This window comes from Zingiber officinale, chromosome 8A, assembly GCF_018446385.1.
Source record: "Zingiber officinale cultivar Zhangliang chromosome 8A, Zo_v1.1, whole genome shotgun sequence".
Taxonomy (NCBI): Eukaryota; Viridiplantae; Streptophyta; class Magnoliopsida; order Zingiberales; family Zingiberaceae; genus Zingiber; species Zingiber officinale.
Genome location: NC_056000.1, coordinates 61,551,917 through 61,557,086, shown reverse-complemented (window position 1 = coordinate 61,557,086; position 5,170 = coordinate 61,551,917).

The following is a 5,170-nucleotide window of genomic DNA, read 5'->3' as shown; positions in this document are numbered from 1 at the left end:
TCCAGGCGCCCCGACCAAGGCTATAAATATAGCCTTGGTCCAGAAGCTTTTCATCAATTCAGAACTTACCATTTCTTTCAAACACTTGTACGCTTTCTGTAGTTAGCTTCTGTTGTGCGCTTCAACTTTGTAAGAGGCTTTTCCGCCTGAAGGAGAAATTCTAGTGCGATCATCTTTCTTGGATTAACAACCTCCCCGGTTGTAACCAAGTCAAAACTTAGTGCCTCGTTTTCTGTTCTGATCTTAGTTTATTGCTTTGATTATTTTACAAGTGTCAGTTTAAGAGTTCGAGAAGGGTTGGTTTGTGTTTTGATTTTTGCAGGGCTATTCAACCCCCCTTCTAGCCGGCCTAACGGTCCTACAGTAAAGAGGCTACTCCGCCCAGAGGAGAATCAGATAGTGCGCTTACTTTCCTTGGATTAGCAATCCCCTGATTGCAAACCAAGTAAAACTCTGGTGTCTGCTTTTCTTTACTTAGTCTCTTTTATTTATTTATTACAAGTGTTCATTATATAGTTGAAATCCGAGAAAGGTTCGAGTTTTATTTTGTAGGGCAATTCACCCCTCCCCTCTTGCCGGCCTCCAAAGGGACCAACAAGTTCGAAGCCTTCGGTAACTCCTACTCCAAGACTCATGATCTTTTTGACCGTATCAATGGACAATTTACTAAAAACCTTTTCTGAAATTATCGGAAAAGAGAATTGAATACAAAAGATCGAAGGAAGTGTAGCAATCCTACACTTCTTGTATTCAATAAAAATAATAGACAATTGTACCTTTAAATTAAAATGTACTGACTCGTAGTAGAGGGAAGTCAAAGCTGGGAGTCAGTGTCGCAGTGTCGTAGCAGAGCAGCCAAATGATGAAACGATCGCGTAGAGAGGTTGTTCTGAGGCTGCTAGTCGAGGCTCCTTTTATAGCCATCTTTAGGCGCTTGGACCACCCCCGAGTGCTTGGATTGAAGCCTATCCGATCCTGCTTCATCGTTGATTTATCCATGTCCGAACACCTGGACCTAGTTCGGGCGCCTGGACCGCTGATGTGTCTGCACCTCGTTGAAGCTTTATCTCTAAATATTTATCCAAATTTGGGAGCCCGAATAGGTCAGGGTGCTTGGACTCTGACGTGTGCCAACTAATCCAAGTATGCCACCTCAGCTGGTTGCCTGCCTGGCTTCAGTCCAATCCAGGCACCTAAACTCTGTTCGACCGCTTAAACCCGGACCCAGAGACCCTTTTTCAGCCAACTTATTTCTTGCATCACAAGGTTCGTACTGTTGGTCCCCTGGCGGCCAGCAAGAGGGAGGTGAATTATCCTGCAAATCAAAATAAACCTTTCTCGATGTTTCAAACTAAATTAAGAAAACACTTGTATAAAAACAAAACGTAAATGCATAAATTGAAAAACATAGGTAAGAGAATTTACTAGGTTTGTAATCAGAGGATTGCTAATCCTAGACAAATGAAGTTTAACCAAGTCTCCTTTGGGCGGAGTAGCCTCTTTACTATGTTGACATCTCATAAAAGTAGTAGAACAAGAATAGAAGTCATTTTACAAGTCATGTTCTAAGCTACTGGGATCAGAGTTGTATTGATAGCCCTGATCGAGACACTTGGAAGGGTTCCAGGGGCTTGGACGTGGATAGAATTTTATTCTCTCGCACTAGATTGCAACAGATGACATTTCGATAATTCACGTCCCCACATATCAGAATGTATAAGATCAAATAGAATTGAAGAAAAAGAAAGACTTTTATAAAATGGTAATGTAGAAAATTTGACCAATTTATAACAAGTACAATAAAAAATATCACAACTTTTTAAAGGTTATAATACTCCTGTAGAGGCTAAAAATTACAAATGATATGTTGTAATATGACCTAAACGAGAATGCCACAAATAAAAATCAAAAGATGAATGACTCAAATGAAAAGATGATAAGTCCATACTCGAATCTACAACACTGGTATTTTGAGTTGATTCAAAATATAGAGCCCTCCTTACCCATGATCTGTCTTAATTCACCTCTAAGATGGTAGGTCCTAAACAGAACAATTTGATGAAGAAAAATGACTAGATATTCAGACACATAATTGACTAACAAAAACAAGATTCAAAGTAAGACTCAAAATATAATAAATATTAATAAAAGATAAACAATAAATAACAATTAAACAACACTCACTAATGACATAAGAGTACCACCAACAGTCACAATAAATATAAATGAAGTAGGAGAAAAAGAAACAAAAGATGATAAATTAGATGACATATGATGGGAGACACCAGAGTCCAAAACCCACAAGGATAAAGGTATACCTGAAATATTAGATGATGACAAACCTATATGAGAGGAAACTGACATAGTAGAGGACTATGAAACAAGGAACTATTGAAATTGATCAAACATATACAGATCTAAAGAGGGATAGCCACTGCATTATTAGACTGAGGTAGTTGATATGATAACTATTGTGGTTGATTACCAGGTTTCCATGAAGCATTCTAATGTAGCAACAGTGGTTATTGAGGTCGTTGTTGCTGATATTATTGTTGCAGTGGTCGTTTATGCTATTGCGATAATTTACCTTTGTTCAACAATAATTGACACTAAGACTTTCAGTGCCCTTTACCTTTAATAAGCAAACTCATCACTAGAAACCTTCGAAGTCAACTTATTTTGATTATGAGATAAAGGTTGTTGTGGTGATGCAAAAACAGATGGCGTATACCGTGTAATAGTCCTCTTAGCACCTTGAGACTTAATGCGAATCTCCTCAGCTAGCAATTCATGTACCATTGAGTCAACGGAAGGAAGAGGGTTACAATGTAAAATTATTCCCGTAATCCTTCAAAGTCATCACGAATAGTCATTAAGAATGAGATCAGATGTTGTTCTTCTCTATGAGTGACATAAGTTGGGAATGCTTGCAATTATGAGGATTTCGTGAGTGTCAACTGGTCTATAGTTCTGACTAATAGAATAAAAATCTTGGACGCCCATATTTTGCTACTAAAGTACACAGATATTTGCTTCTAATTTATATTGTTTGGCAAAGTTAGACTGCGTGTATAATCTTACTAGATGATCCCAAACCTCTTTGATAGTCTCATTTTTGGCCAATTGAGCATCAATTGAGTGTGAAACAAAATTATTGATCCATGTAATAATCTTTACATTATCGACCTCTCAAACATCCAACAATTTTACATAATCATCAACGTTGTTTCGTAGGTTTTACTCACACACTTGAAATATATCCCCAAGTAGATTTTTCCTGCAAGAAGTTTTTCATAACATATCTCTAATACAAATAATTTTTTTTCATCTAGTCGGACACTAATCGGTTGAAGTGAATCATCTATACGATCATTCATGATGATAGAACGAATAGTGCTCACGAATAACTGAACAGTAAACAAAATCAAGTTGAAGTGAAAATAAAAGAAACTCAATCAAAACTGTAAGGCTCAGAACAAAAAACCTCTCGCACCCCCTAGTGAACTCATCACGGAGTTCGATCTGTAAAAATTGTGGATCGGATTAACAGTTCTTCAATTAAACTATTAAAGCCATGAAGACAAATGCTCTAATACCATGAAAAATTGAGAAGAGAAAAAAACTAATTGTATTATTAAATAAAAAAGTATAATAAAAATACATAGTATAAAATCTTATATAGTTAAATTAAGAAATCATAAGCTCTCAATAAAAAAATAAATTGTCTTAAAACTATAAATAAATAAATATATATAATCTAATTAAATGTATCAATCCATAGAACATAATCTAAGAATTATTTGCTTATGTAGACATTATATTTTAATCACTTTTTAAATTTCCTATCTTTATTCTACAGAGATTGTATATTATAGACTTTACACCTTCAAGCTCATATGAAAGAAAAAAAATAAAATTAACCTCCCATATAACCTATAAACATAAAGTAGTGCTCTGTTGGATGTAGCTGATATCGGATGATAAATTTATATCACATATAAACATAAAGTAATATGACACTTGTTGAAGTTTCTAACCTCCCTAGATAATCCGTGCGCCTTTTATATTCCGAGCTCCACCTTAAGTTTAAGATTTAAAACTTCAACTATGGTGTATCTTGTTGCGATAATGGGCAAATGAAAGGGAATTGAGAACACTTTTTGCTAGAAATCTTACTATTTAACTAAGAATATGATTTTTTTTAACAATCAACTCTCAATTAATTTAATGAAACTTAAAATTAAATTACGTTAGTATCATTTTTTCTTTTTCCATCAAAAATAATTTCAAGACTTATTAGTAATTTCAACTTTTCATCTTTCTCAAATTACATACACATAACCTAATTTCTATTATTTCTTCTTGCCGCCTCAATACTCATCAATTCTTTATCATTTTCTCCTCCCCTCTCATTCTCAAATTTTTACTACAACTTTCTCCTTCTTATCCTTTATCTTTTTTATATCACAATATATCAATTTATTTATTTAGATTTTTTTACATATTGATACATCCACATCAGTCTATTTGTATCTTATTGATTGTTGGCCCTGGGACGGATTGACGGAGATGCTGAGGACGACCATATTCATCTTTTACCACCTTGTATCTTATTGATTCTTCAGAAGAAATCATAATTGTATCTATTTATCTTTATATCTCATCAGTTCTTTAGATGATATAACACATTCTTGCCATATAACTTAAATTTGAAATATGATTAAAACTTAATTTCTATTTTATTTTCATTAAAATTTTATAGGATAAATCATATTAACATTAATTAATATTTTCAATTACTTAATAATAAATATTTATTTTATATAATTTATACATATTTATGCGCGTGTGCATAATAATCTGTATAAATTAATACAATCAAACTTCATATTATAAAATTTGACTTTAGAATTAAACCGAAGTTACCAAATATGACGGGACCGTTTCCTTGGGTCACATGTAACCTGCATGCTCCGGAGATCAAGCTTCCTCATCCGCTGCCTCCTGGAGGACACCGACCTGGGTATCTCCACGATTCATCTTATTACACGTGTCGCTTTATTCGCTCGCAAGTCATCTCGGGGCCCACTTCGATGACGTGGCGATCATCGTGACACGCGGGAAATCGGATTGGATGGGCGAGAAGTCGTCACTTATGTCGTGACTCAAC